We start from the raw sequence: 12,982 nt of genomic DNA on the forward strand, positions 1-12,982 counted from the left end.
CAGGTCATATTTGCCAATTGATTTTGGAAATATGTTGAGTTCTCGTAGCTCAACTCTAACAAGCATCTCTTGGCTTGTTTGTGAATTAACTTTCTTTTTTTGCCCTTGATCTCATGGGATGGATTCCCTATTTTTCTCATAGATAGTAATCAAGAATATTTGAGTAATTTCAAATACAAAGAGAGGTAATCAAATAGCATAGATTCATAATTATTCATATGTAAGCAAATCTACTAAATCTAGTTTGTTTGACCGAAACAAGCTTCCTTTGCTTGTTCATCTTGGGATATATAACGTTTAACTTTACTCCTCTTATGCCCTTGATGTGTTATTGGACAACTCATGACTCTCTCCATTTCTTTCATAAGAAAGTTTCACATAATATTTTTAAAGTACAATGAAAGAACTATGCTAGTTGGATTATATTTGTAACTAACTACAACTAAATAAGTAGAGCCAAGGTTTAAAGTATTAGAAACACAAAGTGTATTTGAAAAAACAATTTTAAGAGATGTATTGGGATACATGTGGATATGGACGAAAAATAAAGATATGCATAAACTTTATAAGAAATTCAAATAAATCCTAAAAATATATTAATAACAATAATTACACATTTTATTTAATTATAAATAAGTTGTTTAAATGTGAAAACCATAATTTAATGGTTTATATAAAGTGGAGTTATTGGGACACAATTAGTTACCATTGAAAATGATTGAATAACTAAAATGTGAAAAAGCAAACGTTTGTATTGCTAAAGAGAAAAGCAAATAACCATAGCAAACAAATGGGTGTGGCCTAATGGTGAACTTAAGATCGTCAAAACCAAATGGAAAATTGTTGTTGCTAAAGTTTGTATTTTTTATACTACTAAAACGAAGTTAATGAGAGAGGATTATTAATTAACGAAATTAATAAGAGAAAAATTCAAATTAATGCTAAAATTCAAATTCAAATTTAAAATTATAACTTAAATTATAGGAGTAATTAAGTAATTCATGAGAGAGAAATTAGACTTAAATATGGGAGTAGTTAGCGGAATTAATGAGAGAATTTGGCCTTGTATGAATCAACAAAATTAATAAGAGAGAAGGGGCCCAAAACAAATTATTTGTATTGTATTAAGGCCTATATCAGTCTATATAGACCTAAAACAGCTCGATATGGGCTTGCATCTGTTCGATACAAACAAAAAGAAACACAACAGATGGTTTCTACATGTTTTGTGTATCAAGCTTGTGTTGGAACAATATGCATCGGCCAATGCAGCCCAATACATTGCGGAATTTTAAACCTTGGTGAGAGCCAAGAATAGTCTCTCACAACTTAAGACTTTTCTAATCTTTTTGGATACTTACATGGGGGGCATACATGTGCAATAATTAGCGTAATGAGAACTTCCTAGATTTGTGGGATTCTCTAGTGGATGATTTTAATTGCAGAGAAGTCCTTTTTGCTTTCTCCCCTTAGGTTTTCTTGAGGATGCAAAAGAGGTAGGCTACATATATATAATATAAAATTATAGAAAATATTGTATATAATATTTTTATTTTATATATAATAATAACTAATTATTATAATTCTTAATTTTTTAAATATCAAATAAAAATATTTTTTATACATAATTTTTTATTTTTAGAAAACATTTTTTCTTAAATCGAGCTCGAGCTTACAAGTCTTTTACTCGAGTCGAGCTCGAGCTCAAGGTTCCAACTTGAACTGAGCTCAAACTCGAACTCGAGCCTCATACTACGATGGCAAGCTTAGCTCGAGCCTCATACTATTCGACTTGGATCGAATCCACCCCTAGACAAGGTTATGCAATAATTTCAGATCTCTTTTATTCAATCTTGTAGGCATAGGTAATCATTCAAAGAATGTGCACCCTTGGTCCCACTTGGGTTTAGAAAACTTTCTTTTACTTATCTTTTCTCTTTCCGATAAAATGTTGAATTGTGAGAATGTACTTGCTCCCCTAATAGTGGTTGAACCACTACTAAGATGTAATATGTTCCCTCCATTTATCAAAGGTTTTCCCATAAATGTAGCATTAATTTTTATGTCCAGTGAAAATAACGAGCATCACTCCACCATGAAGAATTTTACTAGAAAAGCCTTTCCTCGGGTTGTGCATCCAATTAATCTTTATTGGCTTCATCCTTTAGCATAGAATGAACCTAAAGATCTCTTAGACTTTCCATCTTTACCACCCATTGTATATGACCACCACGTTTCTCTCTCTCTCTCTCTCCTATCACTTTTAAAATTGAAATCTCCCACTCTACAACTTAGTGAGGAATCCATCCATTTAATACCATTAATGCCTTTTGAATTGGTGGTTATAATTGCCTATTCTTCTCATGCCTCTTGGCATCTACCGTACCTAAACCACTTCATTTTAAATCATAATTGAATATCATGACATCTATTTTCTTTACTATCCATTATGTTGTCTTTTCTAGACTTTTTAATGATCTTGGGCACAATATAGGTGTAGGTTTGTGGGATTTGGCACTAAGGTGGTCTAGCTCCAAAGGTTTGAGGAGAACGACAATTTAAAGCACGGGGAGGAAGAAAGGGGGAAAGGAGTTGTTAGGACCCTTGGAAGGGCTACCTACGTACCCTCTAGTAAGGGGTCAAAACCACTATAGTTCACTAGTTCTAAAATTCCAACGAGAGAGAGAGAGAGAGAGAGTTTGAAGGAGGTTTTCGCAAGTTAAGGGATGAATATAGGCTCACCCTAATGAGAAAGGCTAAAAATGTTCCAATCTCCTTCGGAAAACCTCTATTTATAAGTTCCCAAGTAAGGTTTCCCTTTTTTGGAAAGTTCCTTTTTGGGTTTGCTATGTAGTTGACCAATTTGTGATACTTAGATTAATTTAGCTAAGAACCAATTGGTATGCAACCTATCCATCAAATCAACAAGGTGCCAATTTTATACATTTCCTTTTAGAACCACACAGAAAAATATTTATGAGAATACACAATATTTTGAACACATCCAAAGTAGGAACTCATTAAATCACTTCAAATTTAGCACAAGATACACTCTATGTAGGAGTAGGACCAATAAAAGCATCATGTCTAACTACAGTCTCACCCATGTATTGAGAGTTTCTTCAAGCATTTGTTGAGAACTCTAACAACTAAGTTAGTTTGACCTTGTATTGTAATATCTACTTGTTGAAAAGTTTGTCTTGCTTGTAAACCTACTCTTTGAGTTAAAGAAAGTAATATCATTGAGCAGGTAGCTAGGTGTTCAACTTGTTGAACTCCATTAAGGTCTTACTGACACCTTTGTTAAGCCCAACTGTAAGGTCTTGTAGGCACCTGAAAGCCCTGTTGGTTCAAGTTAGGTTGGCATCCATGAAGTTTAACGGGTTTTAGGTATTAAAGGCACCCATGAAGTCTTACTGGTTATATTGGCTAGGTTGTTGTCTGGGAAGTCCATTTGGTTAGTGGAAAAGTCTCGTGTGCCTTATGTGTTTGTTTATTTTCTTTAAAGTTGTAGTTTAATTTCTTTGTTTGCTAACTTCATCTCATAATCACAATAACTTGAGGTCTTGAGATCTTGTAGTCATTTGTTTTTCTTCTTGTAGATTTGCAAGATACAAGATCATTTAGTGCAATTAATGAGCTACTAACATCACTAACCCTACTAACTACACTAACTTTACATTAACTACTTTGCATTTACTTCTTTACAATTGTTACTTTTATTGCACATTTATTATTCAACTGCATTACTTTCGATAGTTAACCTGTCATTGAGATTCTAGGTAGAAAACAACTATGTTAATCTTAAGTTGATTATATACTTGGATAACTGGTCTTAATCTTAGTTAGCATTTTGTAGCAAGTCTTTCTTTCTGCTACCTCTAGTGGTTGGTCCTCTCTCTCCAATTGCTATTCAAGAACACACCATCATGTTGTCTATTTACTTTCAACTACTTTTAATTTCTATAGTTACTTGCATTATGAGTTTGTATTTATTTGTTTAACTGTAGAACCACTAACCAATAGCAGGTTGCAAATTTAAATTGTTACATTTATTAATCATATTGTTAGTTTGTAGTTGTGGGTTTCTTGTTCAGTAGTTGTGTTAATGAGAGAGTAACATCTTGATTAATTGTGTGGTTAAGTGTCCAGGGGGACTTTGTAAAATGATCTATAATATGTTAAATGAAATTTTCTTAGCATGGCTAAGTGCCCAAGAGGACATCGTGAAACTTTCCTTTTGTGAATGAAAATTATGACAAGTGAAATCTAGGTAATCGAAAACCTTCCTTTTGTGATAGTGATGAGTGATTGAAAATTTCCCTTTTGTGCTTGAAAATGTGCAATGCATATCTTAATCCCCCACTTGAGAGTGCTTATTAGACAAACAAGTGCCTATTAACGAGAGTTTATCTTAAATAAGTGTTCATGATTATTTGGTGAAAAAGTGCTTCCTTCAAATAGGGTAGCATAGGTATTTTAAAAATTACATGGCCAAAATTGAATAAACACTTATTAAAAACATGCTTAAATTCAAAAGGTAGGGATTTGCTACCAATAGAATGCTCCCAAACAATTGTGCATTATCTCCTTTGTCATTGCAAGGTACCAACCAGTTAGTTGGTAAGGTCTCCTGCTATTTGTAGTGGAGACTTGAGATAGAATCCCGCATGCACCTAGGTTGTGGGATGGGTTACCCCTGTTGTGTAGCCCTTCATCAAAAGATATATAAAAATATCTTCTTTGTCATTCATGAAGAGATGTTCCCAATGGGGTAAGAATCTGCTATCGGCCAATAATATGCTCCCAACTATGTCCCAACAAATCATTACAACTGCACATTGGGAACATCCCAATGTATTTGCCAATTGGGACATTTTGGCAATGTATTGTTGGTAGCAAATCCGATCTCTTCCCAACGTGTGACTGTAATGACTTATTAGGATGGTGTTGGTAGCATATCTGAAGTCAAATTCAAACGGGCTTATTTTATGGAATAAGCATTTATTCAACCTTTCTCACAAATGCAATGCTCAATGGACTTTGTGGTTCTAACCTAAAAAAGTGTCTACTCAAATAAGTGCTTTAGGCTATGTTTGTAAACATTGTAAATGTCCCCCAAACATACACAAACTCAACCCGCCATGGCACGCACACACAAGTGCACCTTGTGCAGTCGACCACACACATCCATTTGCACCATGGCACACCATAGGGGGAACCATATGCAGTTGTCCATGCACACCCACTCACAGCATGGCACGCCATAGGGGCACCATGTGCAGTCGGCCATGCGATGTAATCCAAATGGTGATTTCACCATAAGTCAGCCTATTTGCTAAAGTGTTCATCTACATTAGGTCAAAATGATTCCTTTAATTGGATTTCAAGGGTATGGAACCTAAAATGTCCCCCAAAGCTAAAACTTTTGTTTATTTGATGTTAAACAATGAACTTCCTACAAAATCTCAATTAAGAAAAGGGGGATGTAATATTGATGGATCTTGTAACTTTTATGGTGAAGAGGAAGATGTTTGTCATATTTTGAAAGACCGCCCTCATACAAAACAAATTTGGTTGATAATCAATACCACCTTAGAGGGTCCAATGATAAATGACCACTCTCTTATTGATTGGTGGACAAGGTTAGGAAATAGAAGGGGAGATAATCAGCAATAGTGAGAGAAAATTTTGCCTTTATTTTGTGGCTTGTTTGGAGTTATAGGAACCTAAAGATGTTCGATAATGTAATAGTACCTCCACAAATTCTTTTGGAAAAGGCGCTTAATATGTTTTTGGAACATTTGAAGGGTCGAAGAACCCAGTGGTGGAGCTTAATGAGAAGACTTGAAAACCTATTATGTGGAAATATCCAAAATTTGGCATCGTTAAAATCAATTTTGACACGTCTTGCAATAGTGAAGGGAAGTGTTCGCTTGAAAACATAGCTCATGATCATCTGGGTTGAGTTCTTGACACTAAAGCTTATAAGCTTGGTTATTGCACTATTAACCAAGTGGGATACTTGGGAAGCCGATATTATGACTTCAAATTTTAGGAATCAACTAATCATCATTGAGGGCAATTCGAAGTTGGTCATATCATGTCTCAAGTACAAGATGAGGACTCCATGGAAGCTAAGGAATGTAATTTCAAGTTGCGTTCAAATGTGAGATTTGTTTGAGAGGGGTTAGCATACTATCATGTGTTTCGAGAGGCAAATTTGGCAACTGATTCGCTTGCTCATGAGGTTCCATCTTCTCCTTCGACTTTTTTTTTTTTAATTTTAAATTCTTTGTCTCTTCCTCCTTCCTTCGTTTATATGATTTGTTGACTTTTGGACACTACTCCCCATTTTGTGTAGTGCTCGTATGCTCTTTATATCAAAAAAGGAAAAAAAAATGTAAATGCATATACACACACTACAAATCATGACACAATTAGTTCGTGATGCAAATGGAGTATAAATCTTGATTTAGGGTAAATTTGTACTCTGGTTCATTTTTGCCTGTATTTGATAATATTACATTTATGCATTGATAAATGATAAAAAACACATTTTTTAATATATATTTATATTGATAATAAGAAGTAAATTTGTATTCAAATGGGCTTTTGATAAAAAAGACGTATGCTTTATTGAAAATTGTGTTTGCATCCATTACATCTAAAACCTAAAAATCTATTTGATAAAAAAAATAAAATTATCGGTGCGAAACTAACTTAACTTTACAATTTATATAGACCATTTTACATTCTACATATTTGCATAGTTTTCAAACGCAGTCTAAGAGTATTTTTATATCGTTTCCAAACGCATGTAAATCAGGACCGGGGTGCAATAATGCACCGAACCGGCATTTACACCGTACGCAGTCTTAACTGAGATGGGGAATAAAATGCCTTCATCCTGATGCTAAAAACGTCTCACTCCCCATTCGTTCGGACAACGGGGGAACCCAAGAAGAGAGAATGACGGAAGGTGAATTGAGGTGGAACCCATCTTCCCCTTCTATTTTCTGACTTGAAGGCCTTACATTCGACGAAACCGGAATCCAGTTCACGTCACTTGCGAGCTGAAGCGATTCACCCGCTTGCAGAAACCAGTTCGTTGTTCCATCGATTCCAGTGATTACTCAGGAAATCGTCCAAATCGAGGAACGGTTAAATCTTCAGCAGCATCGGTTCCATCGTTCGAACGCTACAAGCGGTAGACCTCCTATCTCATCCCAATGGTTGGTCTGCTCGTGTCTTACCTCGTATGTATTTGCCTCGTGATAATTCATCTGTCTTTTTCAATGATATTTTAAATTGCATTTCAGTCTGTTTTGATTCAGAGCAGTTTCGAGTTTGTTTTCCTTTGTCTTAGTTCTTTGCGTTTTAATGTGTTGAGTGTTTAGTTCTTGGACGCCGAAAGGTGGTTCACACCCTGCCTTAACCGAGAAGTGGGAGCTCACTCTTCCTTCTGGCTTTGCCTAGTAACAGTGTGGAGGTTCTGATCAAAAGGGGCGGGAGTGTATTCTCTCACCCTTTTGGTCAGATCCCTGCACCAGAATGGAGATGAAGGAAGGGGCGGAGTTCCCTCAACCGTGGTTTACTCAATCTCTAACTACTGGCAGACATTAGCTTCTCCGTGACCGCTGTGGCTCTTCTTTTATCTGGGTTAAGGAAGGGAAATGGATACCTATGCTGACCCCTTTCCTTTGTTTTGATCAGTAACAGAAAACTAACCCCTTTCCTTTCTCTCCCTCAACTTACCCCGACCTGCCTTCGTACACCTTTGTAGTCACCATGATTCAAAAATGGTTTTCAAATTCAAAATCTGTGAGGCCCATCGCTCCCAATTTGCAGCATATGATGGGTGGCGACTCCAATTATCCAGCCATGAAGTGAAGGGAAACAAAACTCATCATTGGAGTCACCATTATGTGCATCATCGTGGGTGTTATGATGGGCAAGCAATCAGCTTGCAACAGGTGTGTATGAAACAAGCTCAACGTATCATTCCATCAAGTTTCTGTTTGTAAGCCTGTGGGATGTGCCATTGAAAGGTGCCAAGGCAAAGCTAGGTGTTGCCCGTCTAGGCGATGGATGAAGTCTGCAGTGGTTTAAGTTGATTAAGGAAGGTGGAAAAGATGGACGAGAGGATGAGAGTCCTTCAAGCAGGTTTAGTTGGCAGGTTCGCAGGGAGAGTTGGATGCAGAGAGGGTTGAACTGTCGAAGCCTGGGTGGTACTGGAGTGGGGAAAAGAAAGGGTGATGGGTGTGAGAAGACTTAATGGTGGACTTTTTCTGTTCATGTTTCACAACAAACAAGAAGCGGATTGGGTTTTAGAGCAGAAAAGACAAAGTCAAGAGAGGTTGACCTCCGTTTGGGGCAGTGGTTCCTGACGGCAAGGTTAATTTGTGATTTGGGGAAAAGAAGTGTAGTTTGGTTGGGGTGGTGGGCATTCCCTTGGATGTGGAATTTTCTTACTTTTCAGGAGATTGGGAAGTGCCTTGGGAAATTCATTGCTTTTGACAACTAAAACAGAACATGGAATAAATTGGATTTGGCGAGTGTGGTCGCTTGTGGTGATTGAGAGAGAGAGAGGTACGGATGAGAGGAGAAAAAATCAGTACTGGCTGCTGCTAATTTTCTATTTATATTAATCTTTATAAAAGAGATGAAATTACAAATATGCCCCTGTCGGCATATCCTAGGATAAGAACAAAAAGAAAAGAAAGAAAAAAAAGGGCTAGTCGCTGAAACTGTCCTACTAACAGCAGTTATAAAGAACAATTAAGCCTTACAACCCTCCCCCTCAAGTTGGGCTGAAGATGTCTATCATGCCTAGCTTGTCACATAACTCATTGTGCCGTGAACACGGAAGTTTTTTTGTAAGGACATCAGCAAGTTGTTCCTTGGAGTTGACATAAGGGATGCAAATTTCCCTTTTTTCTAGTTTCTCCCTTATGAAGTGCTTATCCACCTCAATATGCTTGATCCTCTCATGTAGGACTGGGTTGCTGGCGATGTTTACTGCAACTTTGTTGTCACGGTAAAGAGACATAGGACTATGAACAGCAACTCCAAGCTCACCTAGAAGGTTCTTTAGCCAAAGGACTTCAGCCACCCCATGTGCCATAGCTCTATACTCAGCTTCTGCACTTGATCTTGCTACCACACTTTGCTTCTTGCTCTTCTAGGTCACCAGATTCCCTCCCACATATGTGCAATACCCACTAGTGGACTTTATATCATCCACAACTCTTGCCCAATCAGCATCTATAAAGACTTCTACCTTTAGGTGATTGTGTTTACTGAATAGTAAGCATGTTCTTGGATGTTTCTTCAAGTATCTAAGGACTCTCTCTGCTGCCTCCATGTGTGGCTTCTTAGGAGAATGCATAAACTGGCTCAGAACCCCAACTGAATAGGCAATATCTGGACGGGTCATGGATAGATAAATCAGCTTTCCCACCAACTTTTGGAACTGCTTTACATCTTTCAGAGGTTCACCAATACAGTCACCTAGCTTGTAGTCCACATCCATAGGAGTATCTGCCGGCCTTGCACGTAATTTACCTATATCCCGTAATAGATCAAGGGTGTATTTCCTTTGAGAGACAAAGATACCCCTTTTTGAATGGGCAACTTCGATCCCAAGGAAATACTTTAGGTGTCCTAGATCTTTCACTTCAAATTTGGATGCAAGGAATTGTTTCAAATTCTGTATTTCTGAGCTCCAACTCCCTGTAATGATGATATTGTCTACATACACTATCAATACGACAACCTGCTCCTGACATCTCTTCACAAAGAGTGTATGATCAGACTGACACTATTGGAACCCCATCTCTTGAACTGCCATGTGAAACTTACTGAACCAGGCTCTAGGAGACTGTTTTAAGCCGTAGAGAGACTTCCGTAGCTTGCACACCTTGTTTTCACTTCCCTTGGCACAAAATCCAGGAGGTTGAACCATGTATACCTCTTCTTCTAAGTCACCATTAAGGAAGGCATTCTTTATGTCCAGTTGATGCAAATCCCAATCAAAGTTAGCAGCTAAGGATAGGAGAACCCTAATCGAGTTCATCTTAGCCACCGAAGCAAAAGTCTCATCATAGTCAACTCCATATACCTGTGTGTACCCTTTGGCTACTAGTCTTGCTTTGTACCTTTGAACTGTTCCATCTACCTTATGCTTAACTGTGAACACCCATTTGCACCCCACGGGTTCTTTCCCCTCTGGAGGATCCACTAATTCCCAAGTCTGATTTTTGTGGAGGGCATCAATCTCCTCCATGGCATCTATATATTCAGGGTATTTTAAGGCTTTTGCAACATTCTTGGGAACAGGGATGCAGTCAACTGCCGATAGGAAGGCTCGGTACGAGGGAGAAATGTGGTCATAGGAAACAAAGTGGGTAATGGGGTGTTTGGTAGTGCAGGACCTGACTCCCTTTCGTTGGGCAATAGGGATGTCTAGGTCGTCCACAGTGGGAGTAGGGTTAGGGGTTGGACTTACCTCCTGGGATTCTGATGATGTCAGTTGCTCAGTGTTTGGCTGCTCCACATTTCTATCACACTGCTGATCTCTCCGATGAGTACGTTGGAAGACACAGAAGGGAGTGAGGTCCGGAATAGAAGGAAGAGGTACCTGAACTTGCTTCTCCTCTTCCACACTACGGCTCTCCCCCTGAGGAGAAGGAGGGAAGAATGGCTCGGACTCAAAGGACATATCCATAGACACAAAAAATTTACGACTAACTGGGTCAAAACACCGATACTCTTTTTGAGAGGATGGGTATCCCAAAAAGACACAAGGAATGGACCGAGTGTCTAACTTACCTCTGGAGGGAGACAAATCATGGACAAAGGCCCGACAACCAAAGACTCTCATGGGGATGGAAAATAAAGGAGACTGAGGGTATAGTAACTGATGAAGGGCCATGTAATTCAATACTCTAGAGGGCATGCGGTTGATGACATACGCAACTGCAAGTATAGCATCCACCCAAAACCTTTTTGGGACATTCATGTGTAACATCATCCTGCGGGCTACCTCAAGGAGGTGTCTGTTTTGACTTTCTGCAACACCATTTTGTTGTGGTGTTCTGGCGCATGAGCTTCTATGAATAGACCCATGGGAGGCGAAGAACTCATTGAGCTCCCCATGGAAGTATTCCTTTGCATTATCAGATTGGAAGATCTATATTTCAACATGGAAATGCGTAAACACCATCCTTTGGAAGTCTTTCACTATCTTTGGAACCTCGTCTCTGCTACGCATAGGGATTACCCATGTATAGCGAGAGTAATCATCAATCAATGTAATAAAGTACTTATATCTGCCCTCAGAGATTACATTTGTAGGCCCCCCATACATCAGAATACACAACATGAAAAGGAACATTTGATCTTTTATTGCTTGAATGAAAGGTTGTTCTACATTGTTTACTCAACTGGCACGTTTGACACATGAACTCTGACACTGAACACGACTTAAATAAAAGTGGAAACAAACATTTTAATATTTCAAAAGAAACATGACTTAAACGACTGTGCCACAACAAAATTTGACTCTTATTTGACTGACTATGCGACTCTGAGGGTGACACCGAGAGACCAACTTTGTTGTCGAGAATGTAGAGACCATCCACTAGGCTTCCTCTACCAATCGTCCTCCCAGAAGTTAGGTCCTGAAATACACATGAGTCAGCAAAAAAGGTCACACTACAAATCAAGGAGTTTGTAATGCTACTAATTGAAAGCAAGTTTATGGGAAGTTGAGGGACATGCAATACACAACTCAGGTTGCGGTCATGGGGAAGGAATATTGATCATTGACCTGCAATGGAAGAAAAAGAACCATCTGCAAGTTTCACTCTATCCCTTCCTGACAAAAGGCTATAAGACTGGAATAAGTTAGGCTTATCGGTTGTGTGATTTGAGGCCCTTGAGTCAATGATCCAAGGGGAATCTATGGGAGTGACATGGAATGCAGAAGCCACATTACCTAAAGTAGATGCAAAAGAAGTAGAGGGAGTACCAGTGACTGAGCTGTCCATTTGCCGCAATGCCCTACCATAAGATTCCAGGTGCTCTCTGAATGAATTCATTATATCCTCCTTGGGGTCAAACTTATTAGGGGGGTCCCGGGTACTACCGGCAACTTGAGTGTCTTGAGTTGCCACATGTGCTGTGCTTGTTCTTTTCACATGACCTTTACCCCGTTCTTGATTCTTTGCTGCCCACTTGGGTTTCCCGTGGATGTCCCAACAAGTTTCACGTGTATGTCGTGACCGTCTATAGTGGGTACAAAATAATTTATCTTTATCATCTGGCTTTTTAGGATCACCTTTCTTTCCTGTTGAGTTGTTATTCATCGCAGCCAAGACAACTTGTTGCTCCCCCTCAGCTGTAACCATCACACTCCGCCTGCTTTCTTCAGATTGGACAAGGGAGTATACTTCGTGTACTGTAGGCAATTCTTTGCTTCCTAGGATCTGCACCCTCAATGGTTCATATATAGGGTTCAACCCTAACAAGAAAGCAAACACTCGTTGCTGAGAGACCAGCTTCCTGTAGGCCTAGCATCATCATCGTGTTTCCACTCTATGGCCTGATAATGGTCCAACTCCTTTCATATGGAGGTAAGGGTTGAATAATATGAGGACAAGCTACGGTTTCCTTGTTTACATGTTTAGGACTCAGCTTGCAATTGGTATACTTTGGCGTAATGCCTTTGTTCAGAATAGGTAATTCTGGCCTGTTCCCAGATCTCACTGGTGGTGTCTGCCCACATAAAATTCATTTTCACATCAGATTCCATGGCTGCGAGGAGCCAAGACATCACCATACTGTTTTTTTGGTCCCACCTATCATGTTTGGCCGTCTCACCCTTGGGTTCTTTCACCCTTCCATTGATGTAACCAGCCTTACCCCTTGCCGTTACATAGAGTTTTACACTCTTAGCCCACTCCAGGTAGTTCAGACC

General features: G+C 38.9%; 1 protein-coding gene across 4 annotated transcripts in view; it reads left to right on the forward strand.

The window, feature by feature from the left end:
• The first annotated feature begins 6,848 nt into the window (after window positions 1-6,848).
• Window positions 6,849-12,982, forward strand: part of UBP27 (ubiquitin-specific protease 27) — an 88,721-nt gene continuing 82,587 nt past the window's right edge. Inside the window, exon 1 of one of the 4 annotated variants that reach the window (XM_088887522.1) lies at window positions 6,849-7,259. The gene's annotated coding sequence lies outside the window, so the exon portion shown is untranslated. The remainder of the gene's footprint in view (window positions 7,260-12,982) is intronic. The other 3 variants (XM_010253964.2, XM_010253966.2, XM_010253965.2) reach the window with 3 other exon arrangements.

Source organism: Nelumbo nucifera, chromosome 5 (assembly GCF_055504915.1).
Source record: "Nelumbo nucifera cultivar China Antique chromosome 5, China Antique-T2T, whole genome shotgun sequence".
NCBI lineage: Eukaryota > Viridiplantae > Streptophyta > Magnoliopsida > Proteales > Nelumbonaceae > Nelumbo > Nelumbo nucifera.